This window comes from Phocoena sinus, chromosome 19 (genome assembly GCF_008692025.1).
Source record: "Phocoena sinus isolate mPhoSin1 chromosome 19, mPhoSin1.pri, whole genome shotgun sequence".
In the NCBI taxonomy this organism is placed as follows: Eukaryota; Metazoa; Chordata; class Mammalia; order Artiodactyla; family Phocoenidae; genus Phocoena; species Phocoena sinus.
This window is the reverse complement of record NC_045781.1, coordinates 46767473-46782523: the sequence shown is the minus strand read 5'-3', so window position 1 is coordinate 46782523 and position 15051 is coordinate 46767473. Positions and strand designations below refer to the sequence as shown.

The 15051-nt window shown below is 40.1% G+C and overlaps 1 protein-coding gene and 1 pseudogene across 1 annotated transcript in view; both read right to left on the bottom strand.

The window, feature by feature from the left end:
- The window catches only part of ZNRF1 (zinc and ring finger 1), a 101794-nt gene that overhangs the window by 59957 nt on the left and 26786 nt on the right, over positions 1-15051 (bottom strand).
- Positions 6819-8114, bottom strand: LOC116743467 (annotated as a pseudogene).

Below are 15051 nucleotides of genomic sequence, written 5' to 3'. Positions count from 1 at the left end.
GGAAGGCGGCCTGTTCAAAAGAAATACACATTTAAAATGTTAAAAGATGAACAGCCATCCTTTGCAGGCCAGAGATAAAATGTTCCTCTAAGTAAAACTGAGGAAGGGAAGTACCAGAGTTTCCTCTGGCAAGCTTCTGAAAAGATAAAAGAATGTCTGGTTTGAGTGATAATGTGTTACAGGCTTAAGCAAGAACAGGTGAAAAAAATCTGATAAAACCATGAAGCTGCTGGTAACTCAACGAAGAGGGAACCAGCCTTGGCCAGGCTGCTTCACAACTCATGGCTACAAAGGTGGCTTTAAAATATGGAAGGCTCAAAAAGAACAGGGAAGATAAAGGCATTATCCTCAACTCGTTCTTTATTGTACATGGTCTCTTACTCCTATTACGTATTTATGGAGTGCCAACTACTGGTGAGCCATCGAGGTTAAGAGAAACACCCCAGTCATCGCTACTCAGGAGTTGGCCTTGCCTTGTGTTCTCATTAGCTGTTCAACCCGCTATATGCCTAACCTGGAGAGAGGCCGGTACATCAAGTGTCTCTCAGGAACCGTTTATTATAACCTCTCAAAGAGCAGAGTCAGTTTCAGTTGCTCTCTGAGAAGTCACAAAGACTCCTGAATGAAAAACATCAGGATTCAAAAACAGATAACCATTTTGTAGAAATTGACAAGCTGACTGTAAAAATTTAGATGGAAATATAAGGACCTAGTATAGCTAAAAAGATTTTGAAAAAGAACAAATTCGAAGAACATACACTACCAGATTTCAAAACTTAACTATAAAGCTAAGTAACCAAGATAATGATAGTCATATAAATCAATGGAACAGAATTGAGTCCAGAAATAATCCTTTACATTTATGGCCAGTTGACTTTGCCAAGTGAATTCAGTGGGGAGAAAGAATGGTCTTTTCAACAAATGGGGCTAAGACAACTGAATGTACAAGTGGTTCTTTAAAAAAAAAAAAAAGGAGCTGAGACCCTTACCTCATACTATACCCCAATATTAACTTAAAATGGAATAGAAACATATGTAAGAACTAAAACTATAAAACTTCTAGATGAAATCACAGGAGAAAATCTCCGTGATCTTTGGATTAGACAAAGATCTTTTTACATATGACAACAAAAGCATGATCAATAAAAGAAAACTATTGGGGGCTTCCCTGGTGGTGCAGTGGTTGAGAATCTGCCTGCTAATGCAGGGGACACGGGTTCGAGCCCTGGTCTGGGAGGATCCCACATGCCGCGGAGCGGCTAGGCCCGTGAGCCACAACTACTGAGCCTGCGCGTCTGGAGCCTGTGCTCCAAACAAGAGAGGCCACGACAATGAGAGGCCCACGCACCGCGATGAAGAGTGGCCCCTGCTTGCCACAACTAGAGAAAGCCCTCACACAGAAATGAAGACGCAACATAGCAAAAATAAATAAATAAACTCCTACCCCCAACATCTTAAAAAAAAAAAAAAAAGAAAACCATTGATAAACTGGACTCAATCAAAATTTAAAATATTTGCTCCTTAAAAAACACCATATAAGAAAATGAAAAGACAAGCCATATATTGGGAGAAAATATTCTCAAATCACATATCCGGAATACATAGGGAACTTTTAAAACTCAGTAAGACAACAGCCAAGCTGGTAAAAAACAAATGGGCAAAGGTATGAGTAGACATTTCACCAAAAAAGATATATGAATTGCTATTAGGCACACGAGAAGAGGCTCAACATCATTAGTCATTGGGGAAATGCAAATAAAAAACCACAATAAGATACCACTACCCACCTACTAGAATAGCTATAAATTCATAAGACTGACAATACCAAGTGTTTTGAGGATGTGAGAAAATTGGAACCCCTATCCACTGCTGAAATGTACAACCACTTTGGAAAAGTCTGTTTCTTAAAAGGTTAAACAAAGACCTGCCATGTGGAAACACATATCCACATAAAAACTTACACATGAATGTTCACAGCAGCATAATTCATATTTGCCTTAAACTAAAAACAGTCTAATTGTCTACCACCTGGTGAATGGACAGACAAAATGCAGTAAGTTCATACAATGGAAAACTATTTAGCATTAAAAAAGAACAACATGCTCAACATGGAGGAACCTAAAAGAAGGAAGCCAAATGCAAAGACTTCATATTGTATGATTTCATTTATAAGAAATTCCCAGAAAACACAAATCCAGGACAGCAGATCAGTGGGACTGAGCAGGGACTGACTACAAACAGATATAATGTAACTTCTGGGGGGATGGAAGTGTTACAAAATTGGATTTTAGTGATAGTTGTACAACTCTGTAAGTGAAAATCTTTTGGGATACTTTCTAGTAGAAATGGAGTTTTCAGGCAGAGAACTAAGAAAGGGATTTCTCTATAACAGTGCTCTTCCAACTTTAGCAAGTGTAAGAATCACCTGGAAAACCTGTTAAAACCCAGACACCCCAGATATCCTCCCATCCCAGATATGGATTCAGAAGGTCTGGGATGGGGTCCATGACTTTGCATTTCTAAGAAGTTCCCAGAATACTCAGTAAAAATAGATTCCAAAGTCCCACCAGAGATCTATTACACAGCCTCTTCAGGAGAGGAGGGCCTGGGAATCCACACCTCTTACAGGGAGAGTCACCCCCGGTATCCATCCACAGGGGATTGGTCCAGGACACCCTCACCCCCCACCCCTGCAACGGAAACCAAAATCCATGGATGCTCAAGACCCTTACATAAGATGCATAAAACCTACATACATCCTCCCATACGCTTTAAATCATCTCTAGATTACTTACAATACCTAATACAATGTAAACACTATGTAAATATTCAATAGTTACCAGTGAGTGGCAAACTCCAGTTTTGCTTTTTGGAACTTTCTGGAATTTTTTCCATGGCTGAATCCATGCATTGGGGGGCCTGCGGACAGAGAGGGCCAACTGTATAGGGAGAATCCCATGCTGAATCTCATGGTTCAGCACTTCATGAACTACAACACTCTCATATACAATTAATTCCAGTAGTTTCAAGAGTAAAACTTGTGTGTTCCTATTTTGAAAATGATAAAGTAAATGTCCTCTATTTTAAATGGTTCAAAATCAGAAGGGGTTCTGCCTTAGGCCTTTCTAAATAAAGTCATGTGCAGAGAAGTAAATTGTATTTATTCAAGGCATTCTAAATATGCCTCCACATTTAAAAAAAAAATTTCTCCTTTAAAAATGTTTAGGCCACTTTTGAGGCTGAATCTAATTTTAAATCTGTTCAGATGCAAGATCACATGTCTTTCTGAATTCTTAACAGGGATGTGCAATTGTCTGATCCATAGGATCACAATTCTGACTACCACAGAAAACCCTCAGCAGCAGTGGTGCCATTTTTAATGGTTCAACTCAGTAACTACTGGAGTCTAATGCTCTGCTATCACAGAAGACACAGACACAGAAGACCAAGTTCGTACCGGGAATTCACCATACTTTTTAGTATCGTAAAAAACAACAGTACTAAACATCAGCATGTGCGGGAACAGACGGGGGAAATTTTTACAGAGGTAGGACTGTGTTCTAGAAAAAAATGAAACCGCGCTTAAATTATTTTCAATTTCTCTGATCACTTTGGTTCAAAGGAGAGGGAGTGGTCTCGCACATCGTATGCCATGTTGCAGGAGCCAGAAAGAGCCAGGCTGAGTGCTTAGAAGAGCACACACGGGACTTCCCTAAGAGCACCTCACCTCGCCGTTTCTTCAGATTCTGACTGAAATGGCCTGGGGTGGGGCTCAAGCTCTCCAGAGGAAGGATTCAATGATAAATTATATTTCTAAAGACAGTCACAACAATAATGTCCATCCCACAGGCTTCTCTGCAATGGCCCCTCTCCTAGCCCAGATTCCTGTTTAGACCCACAGAATGTGGAGGAAATGACAGCAAGTAACTTCTGAGGCTGGACCCTAAGAGAACATCAGCTCTGCTTTCACTGCTTGGAATGCTTGCTCTTGGAATCCAGCTCCCACTTTACGAAACCCAAGCTAAACAAGTGGCTAGAAAGCTACTTGGAGAGGGAGAGATCCTTGCCTCCTAGCCACGCCCACCAAGGTCCCTGTCGTGTGAGTGAAGCCATCTTAGATGTTCCACCCCCAGTCACCATCAGCTACAATCTCATGAAATGCCCCACCTGTGGCCACACAGAGACGAACCAGCCAGCTGAGCCCTGCCTCAATCCCTGAGACACAGAATTATGAGCAAATATAAAATGGCTGTGTTCTAAAGCCATTACGTTTTGGGGTAGGTTTTGTTACCTAACAATAGAGTATAAAAATAGGTTTCAAGTCTGCTCTCAAACATTTTTCTAGGTAAATGGTGTGCAGACTGTAGTTAACATGAATGGACTTGGTCTCTATACACCTCAGGGGTGGGAGGAGTCTGAAATCTAGCTACCGGGGAAAGAAAATAAGTGTTCATAAGCCAGACCCAATCTGCTTCATAGACTTTTTCACATCTGTCGGCAAAAGATTTTGTTGCTTCCCAAACTGTATATTAAAAAATCAAGTTACATGAATGTTTTATGTTTTTCTAAAGGCCAAATCAGACACAGGACTGCCACTGCACACCAACCTATCAATGTGATTCCACTCATATTAAGAGTTTACTGAAACAGAAGGAACAAAAGACCCTAAAGACATAGCTTTCTACAGTATCATCCAGTCTGCTCTTCCCTCTGTATACCAGCACCCCTGTCAATTTTACAATAGGGAAGAGAATTTAAACCCAATCACATCTAAGATGCGACCCATCACAAAGGCTGCACGAGCACATGCTGAGTCAGGCAGATTCAAATTCTGGCTTTGTTGTTTCCCGTCTATAAGATGGGAAGTTTGGCACTGAATGAGCACTCAAGAAATGTCAAGTTCATGTTTACCTTCTCTCTTCCCTCCCAAATCAATGCAACTGAACCTATAAAGCATTGCATAGCCCAAGGATTTTCTTGAACATCTAAGCAAACACGATAAAGAAACTGAATCACATATGGCTCAGTTCATAGTGCTCAGGGGAATTAAACGTAAGTATCCAGGTACACTGAATAAATCTTACTGATCCAAGTACCATACAGGTATTACTATCCTTTCAAGGGTTTATAATTTCAACATCTGAGAAAGAAAATTAATGAAGTTACTTCCATATTTGTGGACAGGTTGTCCAAAAATTTTTAAATGACAGAGCAGATAACTTAGCTGCCAGAGAACAGGCCATCCTTGTCTAGAGATAGATCCTTAAAAGGAGAAGTGCAGAGATGAACTCTGAGCCTAAAGCAGCTATGCAAGTCTTAATGATCCCAACTCAAAACTGAGAGCTGGCTAGTGAACACTTCAGTGCTGGGAAGTAACAAGTCCTTGAGTTTATGGCTTGAGAGAGAGGAAGGCTTTGGTTGAAACAGGACAAATAGTCTTCATATTCAGAAGGATGCTAACAGGTAGAGGAGCTTAGTTCTGCTAGGATTTAGAAGACCAAAGATTCCCAATATGATCCCTGATTCTTATATGAGGTAGTAAGTTGAATCTTCTCTAACTGGCATCAAATTGATACTGGCAGCCTCCTACTAATTATAGCCCAGTCTTCACCTGTCTCTGTTATACTGAAATTTCCTCACCCTTATAGTCACCTGAACCACAGAACCAGAAAAATAAGACTATATGTGCTTTCAGGTCTCAACTTAATAAGATTTGCTCAAATCTTATAATGTCTGTTCTATGAACTGTGAAATCTCAATTTTATTATTTAGGGACTACTCACTCACCCTCCTCTCAGGTATAGTAGTTGAACTTGAGGCAGCAGTGAAGGACTTAGAAATCTTCTACTGAAGGCAAATAAATGGAAGAATACTGTTGCAAGGTTCTTAGCCTAGCCATGAAGTAGTATAAGACTAACTGAAGATACACTATGGTAAGTTAAAAATGTATAATGTAAAACCTATAGCAACCCCTAAAAAAAAAATAAGCCAAAGAGGTAAAAAGCTAACAAGCTCATAGTGGAGATAAAATGGAATAAATCCTCTTAGTCCAAATGAAGTCAAGCAAAGAGGATAAAAAGAAACAAAGAACAGAGACAGAAAACAAGCAAGACGGTCAACTTAAACCCAATCATACTGGTAACTGCATTAAATGCAAACATTCCAGTTAAAAGGCAAAGAGAGTCTGGATAAAAGCAACACAAAATTGTATGTTTTCTCTAAGAAACCCATTTTAAACAAGAAGATACAGATAGATTAAAAGTAAAAGGATAGAAAAAGATAACCATGTGAACACTAATCAAAAGAAAGCTGGAGTGGCTACAATTATTGCTGGAGATTTTAACACTCGGCCCTCTATCATTGATAAAACAAGCAGACAGAAAATCAGTATAGTTCCAGAAGACCTGAAAAACACCATCAACCAAATTGACCTAACTGACATTGATAGAAGATCTACTCAAGAACAGCAGAAAACACATTCTTTTCAAATGCATGTTGAACGTTCAGCAAACTAAAACATATTGAGCCACAAAACAAATCTCAAAAAAATTTAAGAGGATTCAAGTCATACAAAGTATGTTCTCTGATCACAACAGAATTAAACTAATAACCAATACCAGAAAGTTATCTGGAAAATCCCTGAATATCTGGCAATTAAATATGATACTTCTAATAACCTATAAGTTATAGGGGAAAAAAATCACAAAAAATTAGAAAATATATTGAAATGAATGAAAATAAAAGCACAATATATCAAAATTTACAGGATTCATAATATTTTTAAACAGCTAAATAAAATAGTGGGTTTTTTTGTTTGTTTTCAGCAAAACATTCTCTTATTTTATTTTTATCTCAGCAAATGTTCTCATTTGGCACCTGACCGGCATCAAACCAAAGCCCTTAGGCCAAAAGGTGTGGCCTGAGACCATCTGCAAACTTCCCATGTGTAGGTCTCAATGGCTATGCGCGTCAGAGAACCTGTTCCACTCTCTGGTCCCTTAGGGCGGCCTAAAGGTCTCAGGTGCACTATGCCGGCCACGAGGTAGTGGAAAAGTCGTGACACTGCAATCTGCTGGGATAGGAAGACAAGCAGCGCGTTGAAAGCAAGTTCTTTTCTCAGGCGACAGATATCCAGATAGAGTCCCGATCATGCTTATTCAACATACTCCGGTCTGCCTGGGCTGGAATGAAGAGAGAGCCATCCTCCCCAGTTGCACTGGGGAGGAGACACAAGTGGGCTTACACTTTTTAGAGCTCAAGCATCTAAGGAAGTCTTCTCTGGGTGGATGGGGCAGTAAGCTCTCAGGTCAGCACTGCTGGCCAGGGGAGATCCCGAGTCCAGCTTTGCAGCCTTTGCACAGTGGGTACTTTCCCAGGATCCATGAAGATACTCAGAGCCCATCAGGACATTTTACTTATATGCAGTTTCCAACTGTCAGAGGAGTTCAGGACTGTCTGGCCTTCTCTGGATCCTTCTCAGGATCTCAACTCAAGATTAGCTATTCAAAGCATGAAATAAGAGGGGATACATTTTAAGAATCAAGGCTGCTCTTTTTAGCCCTGCTGAGGGAACAATTTCAGAGATGACTGATAGAGAGAAAGCTGGGCACCCAGCAGGGCACAAGCTGGCTTTCAGACCCAGAATTCTCCTCTGGTGCAGCAGGACCTCAGCCTGGGGTCCCGCATTCTAGCTTATCTTCTGCGAGGCTAGTTGACCCGGCAGGCATGGATCATGAGCAGCTGCAGAAGAATGAAGACCGGAGACGTGATCAGGCCGAACCAGAGCTCCCGAGTTGCCTCCACCAGCTTCTGGCACAACATCTCGAAGACGAACTTCAGTCTATGAACCGTGAGGAACCAGAAAAGGCGGAGCACGGCCAGCCGCTTCTCTCCATCCTGAAAGAGGCGCACGGAGATGATAGTGGTGATGTAGGTGCTGAGCCCGTCAGCGGCTAAGAAGGGCATGAACACGTTCCACCAGGAGAGGCCGGGAGCCAGGCCGTCCACACGCAGGGCCAGCAGCACGGAGAACACCAGCAGGGCCAACAGTGCACGAAGATCTCGAAGGTAGCGAAGCCCAGCCACTGCACCAGCTCACGGAGCAAGAAAAGCATCGCGCCGGTTGAGCGCGGCCGATGGTCCCACCCGTCAGGCTGCGCCGCCACTTCCCAGGGGCCTCGCTGGCGCCTGCCACTGTCGCTGCCGCGGCCAGCGAGAGGCAGAAAGCGGCCCCGCCTGCCCCGGCCCTCGGCCCCAGTATGCAGCCGATCCCCCGGCCCCCGCCCGGTACCCAGCACTGGCCGCCAGCCAACGACCGCCTTGCTCGGATGCCATGCCCCGCCGGGCGCAGCCCAAGGGCCTAAAATAGTGTTTATAGGGGAATTCATGGCTTTAAATGCTTATTTTAGAAAAGAAGAAAGGTCTAAAATCAGTGATTTAAACTTCAAGCTTTAGAAGCTAGGAAAAGAAGAGCAAATTAAACTGAAAGAAGGAAGAAATAAAAAGCAGAAATCAACAAAATAGAAGAGAGAAAAACAATAGATTGAATCAATGAAACCAAAAGCTGGTTCACTGAAACAATTAATAAAATTGATAAATCTCAAGGCAGACTAATCAGAAAAAAGAGAAGACACAAATTTCCAAAGTCAGGAATGAAAGACGGGTCAACATTCTTACAGCCACTAAAAGTATAAAGAAATATGACAAACAACTTTTTGCTGATAAATTCAACAACTTAGATGAAATGGACAAATTACATGAAAAAGACAAACTACTAAAGCTTATTTGATAAGAAACAAATAAACTGAATAGCCCTATACCTGTTAAAGAAATTAAATTTTTAGTTAAACTTTTCTAAAAAGAAAATTCCAGGCCCAGAAGACTTTACTGGTGAATTCTATCAAACATTTAAGAAAAAAAAAAATACTACACAACATCGTCCAGGAAATAGAAAAGAAACACTTCCCAAATCACTGTATGAGGCCAATATTACTGGTACCAAAACAAGACAAAAACATTACTTGAAAAGAAAATTACAAATACTCCTTATAAGCATAAAAGTAAAAATCCTTAGCAAAATTTTAACAAATTGAAATGAATAACATATAAAAAGCATAATATATCATGACCAATTGGATTCTTTTACTCTTAGAAAACAATGTTATCCATCATATTAACAGAATAAAGGAGAAAAATCTTATGATCATCACAACAGATGCAGAACAAGCATTTGACAAAACTCAACAGCCGCTGAAAATAACAACTCTCAGCAAACCAGAAATAGAAGGAAACTTTATGAAACAGCGAGCATCATACTTAATGATGGGAGACTGAATGCTTCCTCCTAAGGCTGGGAACAAGCCAAAGATGCCTGTCTCACTACTTCTATTCAACATTGTACTGTAGATCCTAGCCACTGCAATGAAGTAATAAAGCATACAGATTTGAAAAGAAGTAGTAAAGCTGTCTTGATTCGCAGATTATGTAGTTATGTGTGTAGAAAGTTCTATGGACTACACAAAAGCTACTAGAACCAGCAAGTTAACTTAGCAAGGCCATAAGATACAAAATCAACACACAAAAATCAATCATATTTATATGGCAATAAACTATAGGAAAATGAAGTTTTTTTAAAAAATATTTTCCTTATATATTTATGGCTGTGTTGGGTCTTCGTTGTTGTGCGTGGGCTTTCTCTAGTTGCAACGGGAGAGGGCTGCTCTTCGTTGCAGTGCGTGGGCTTCTCTTGCGGTGGCTTCTCTTGTGGAGCACGGGCTCCAGGCACGTGGGCTTCAGTAGTTGTGGCATGTGGGCTCAGTAGTTGTGGCTCACAGGCTCTAGAGCACAGGCTCAGCGCACAGGCTTACTTGCTCCGCAGCATGTGGGATCTTCCTGAACCAGGGCTCAAACCCGTGTCCCCTGCACTGGCTGGCGGATTCTTGATCACTGCGCCACCAGGGAAGTCCCGGAAAATGAAGTTTTTAAAAGTACCCTCAACAGATATGACACCAAAAGCACAGGCAACAAAAATAAAAACAGATAAATTAGACACATCAAGATTTAAAACCTCTGTGCATCAAAGGACACAACAGAGTGAAATAGCAACCTACGGAATGGGAGAAAATATTTGCAAATCATATATCTAATAGGGGTTAATATCCAGAATATATAAAGAACTTCTACAACTCAACAAAAAACAAATAGCCCAATTTAAAAATAGACAGAAGACTTGAACAGAATTTCTCCAGAGAAGATATACGGATAGTCAACAAGCACATGAAAAGATGCTTAACGTCACTAATCATTAGGGAAATACAAATTAAAACCACAATGACCTATCACCCTACACCTGTTAGGATGTCTATTATCCAAAAGACAAGACATAACAAATGCTAGTAAGGATGTGGATTAAAGAGAAGCCTCGTACATTGTCAGAGGGAATGTAAACTGGTACAGCCACTGTGGAAAACAGTATGGCAGTTTCTCAAAAAATTAAAAATAAAATTACCATATGGTCCAGCAATACCACTTCCTTGTATACATATAAAAGAACTGAAAACAAGGTCTCAAAGAGATATTTGCATATCCGTGTTCACAGCAGCATTATTCACAATAGTCAAAAGATGGGAGCAACGCAAGTGTCCATCGATGAATGAATGGTTAAACAAAATGTGATATGTGTGCAACAATATTAATCAGCCTTAAAACGGAAAGAAACTCTGGCACTTGCTATAAATGGATAAACTCTGAGGATATCAAGCTAAGTGAAAAAAGCCAGGTTACAGAAAGACAAACACCATATGATGTAGCAAAGACAAACACTTACATGAGGTAGCAAGAGTAGTCAAACGTATAGAAACAGAAGTACAGTGGTGGTTTCCAAGGGCTGGGGGAGGGAGAAATGGGGAGTTGTTGTTTAATGCGCACAGAGTTTCTGTTTTTCAAGATGAAAAAGTTCTGGAAATTGGTCACACAACAATAGGAATATACTTACCACTACTGAACTGAACCCTTAAAAGTGGTTAAGATGGTAAATTTTGTTATGTGTATGTTCACCACAGTTAATTTTTAAAAATAATTTTAATGTGAAATTCTTAGAGATAAATGTTTAAAAATGTGTGCAAGACCTTTATTCTAAAACTGTAAAAGATTGCTGAGAGAGATTAAAGATCACTTAAATAAATGTAGAGAAAATCACTTTCATGGATTGGAGGTTGCGATATTAAAATTCATTCATAAATTTCACTCAATCCCAATCAAAATTCCTGTAGGCTTTTTTCCTAGAAACATATAAGCTGATTCTGAAATGTATATGGAAATTCAAAGGATTGAGAATACTCTAAACAATAATTTCAAAGAATAAGGTAGAGGATTTACAATATCAATATTTGATTTCAAGACTTACTATAACACCACAATAATCAAAAGAGTGTGGAATTGGCATAAGGACAGACATATAGAGCAGAACAGAATAGAGTCCAGAAGTAGACCCACAGATATATGGTGAATAGTTTCTCTTCTTTTCCTTATTCCTTTCTTTCTTATTTCAGTAACACTGGTTTATAACATATATAAGTTTCATGTGTACAACTTTATATTTCTACATCTGTATACACTATAGCATGCTCACCACCAAAAATTTAGTTGCCCTCTGTCACCATATAGTTGATCACTTTTACCAATTTTGCCCTTCCCCTCTCCTCTGCCTCTTCTTCTCTGGTAACCACTAATCTGTTCTCTGTATCTATGTGCTGGTCTTCCTTTGGTTTGTTCTTTTTTTTTTAGTTTTTTTTATTTTTTGCGGTACGCAGGCCTCTCACTGTTGTGGTCTCTCTCGCTGCAAAGCACAGGCTCCGGACGCGCAGGCTCAGCGGCCATGGCTCACGGGCCCAGCCGCTCCGCGGCACGTGGGATCTTCCCAGACCAGGGCACGAACCCGTGTCCCCTGCATCGGCAGGTGGACTCTCAACCACTGCGCCACCAGGGAAGCCCCTGGTTTGTTCATTTTGTTTGTTTATTCTTCATATTCTACATATGAGTGAAATCATACAGTATTTGTCTTTCTCTGTCTGACATTTCACTTAGCATAATACTCTCAAGGTCCATCTATATTGTAGCAAATGGCAAGATTTCATCTTGTTTTATGGTTGAGTAGTATTCCATTGTGTATATACCACATCTTCTTTATCTGTAAATAGAGTTTTTACAAAGGTTCCATAATTCAATAGGGGAAAGCATAGTCTTTTCAACATTTGGTGCTGAAACAACTAGGGGGAAAAATGAACTATGAAAGCAAAGACAAGGCTTGTACATCAAAAACTACAAAACAGCTGAAAGAAATCAAGGATTTCTAAATCTAAAAAAATGGAAAGACATCCCATGTTCATACACTAGAAGACTTTAATGTTGTTAAGATGTCAATACTCCCCAAATTGATCTAGAGATTCAATGCAATCCCTATCAAAATCCCAAGTGCCTTTTTCACAGAAATGGATAAACTGATCCTAAAATTCAAAGGAAATTGAAAGCAACCTCAAAAAGCCAAAACAATCTTGAAAAAGAAGAACAAAGTTGAAGGACTCATACTTCCTGACTTCAAAATTAACTACAAAGCTATAGTAATCATAACAGTATTGGCATAAGGATAAACACATAGACCAAAGGAATAGAATTGAGAGTATAGAAGTAAACCCAAATATCTATGGTTGATTGACAAGGGTACCAAGACCACTCAACTGAGAAAGAACAGTGTTTCCAATAAATGATGCTGGAACAACTGGATATCCCCATGCAAAAAAATGAAGATGGACCCCTACCGCACACTACAGACAAAAATTAACTCAAAAGGGATCAAACACATAAAACTCTTAGAAGTAAACCCAGGTGAATCTCTCTGACCTTAAATTAGACAACAATTTCTTAAAAGTACAAGAAACAAATGAAAAAAACAAATTAAGCTTCACCAAAATTTAAAACTTTTGTGCCTCAAAGGACACTATCAAGAAAATGAAAAGCCAACAGAATGGGTAAATTTTGGCAAATCATGTATCTGATAAGGGACTAGGATCCAAAATATATACAGAAAGCTTACAATTCAACAACAAAAAAACAAACAATCCAAATAAAAAATTGTCCAAGGACTTGAATAGACATTTCTCCAAAGAAGATATACAAAGGGGCAACAAATGAGAAAACATGCCTGACATCCTTAGGGAAATGCAAATCAAAACCACAATGCGATACCACTTCACAACCACAAGGATGGCAATTATCAAAGAAACACATAATAACAAGTACTGGAAAGGATGCAGAGAAATCAGAATCCTCATGCACTGTGGGTAGGAATATAATATGGTGGAGTTTCTTTGGAAAATAATCTGGAGTTTCTCAGAAAAGATCAAACATAGTAACCATATGACCCAGCAATTTCAATCCAAGGTATATGCACAGGTGAAATGAAAACATATGTCCACACAAAAACTTGTACTTGAATGTCCTTAGCAACATTGTTTTTAATGCCCCCAAAGTGGAAACAATGCAAATGTAAATCAACAGATGAATGGATAGATAAAATCCATTGGAATATACAATGGAATATCATTCAGCCATAAAAAGGAATGAACTACTGATATATGCTACAATATGAATGAACCTTGAAAACATTATGCTAAGTGAAAGAAATCAGACACAAAAAAACCACATATTGGGCTTCCCTGGTGGCGCAGTGGTTGAGAGTCCGCTTGCCGATGCAAGGGACACGGGTTCGTGCCCCGGTCCGGGAAGATCCCACGTGCCGCGGAGTGGCTGGGCCCGTGAGCCATGGCCGCTGAGCCTGCGCATCCAGAGCCTGTGCTCCGCAACGGGAGAGGCCACAGCGGTGAGAGGCCCGCGTATCGCAAATAAAAAACCAAACAAAAAACAAGAAAACCACATATTACATGGTTCCATTTTTATAAAATGTCCAGGATAGGCAAATATATACAGGTAGAAAGTAGATTAGTAGTTGTCTAGGCCTGGGGTAAGATTGAGAGAAACAGTTACTGCTAATGGTTATGGGGTTTCTTTCTGGGGTAATGAAAATGTTCTAAAATTTACTGTGGTGATAACTGCACAACTCTCTTAATACACTAAAAACCACTGGATTGTACATTTTAAATGGGTGATTGGTATGGCATACGAATTACATCTCAATACAGCAGTTAAATAAAAAAAAAGTCAAGGGAGAAATCGAGCTGGAGAGATGAATTTTGGAGTTATCAGCGTATGTACAGTACTTATAACATTAGCCTCAAAAACTTCTCCAGGGTTGCGCTATACAAAAGAATGAGAAGTGGTCCAAGGACTAAGCCTCTATGTCCTTCAGCATTAGAGGTAGAACGATAAGGAGGAATCAGCAAAGGAGATAACATCAGTGAGAGAGGCAGGAAGAAAACCAGGTAAGCGTGGTATCCCGGAAGCAAGTGAACAAAGTGTTTCAAGGAGACCAACTTGTCAAATGATTCTGGCTTCCCCAAACTGAGAACTGGGAAGGGACTACTGATTTAGCAACATGAAGGTTCTCGGTGACCTCGAGAAGAGCAGTTCTGATAGAAAAGTGAGGGCAAATACTTGATTACAGTGGGATCAAGGAGATTGGAAGGAGAAAAATCAGAGAATCAAGAAAAGAGAATTCTTAAGGAGTCTGCTCAAGAAGGAAGTAGAGAAATGGGTTGGTATCTGGAGGAAAAGTAGAATCAAGAGAATCTATGGTTGCTGTTTTCAAGATGAAAGAAACACCAACAGTTTTATGCTGATAGGAATGTGCCACTAGAGAAGTAACTTTTAAGAGAGAGGGCAGGAAGGCTGGAGCAACACTCTTGACTCAGCAAAGAGGAACGAAACCTAGTGCGCAAGTGGAGGCCTTGGGCTTTGCTGGGAGCATGGACAGCAAAGACCTACTAAATACAGGAAAGGGGAAATAGCACAGAGGCAATTAGGTGCATAGATACGGCGGTGAGCGCCAATAATGTTTTCTCGATTAAACAGGAAGTAAGGTCATCAGCAAAGGCTGAG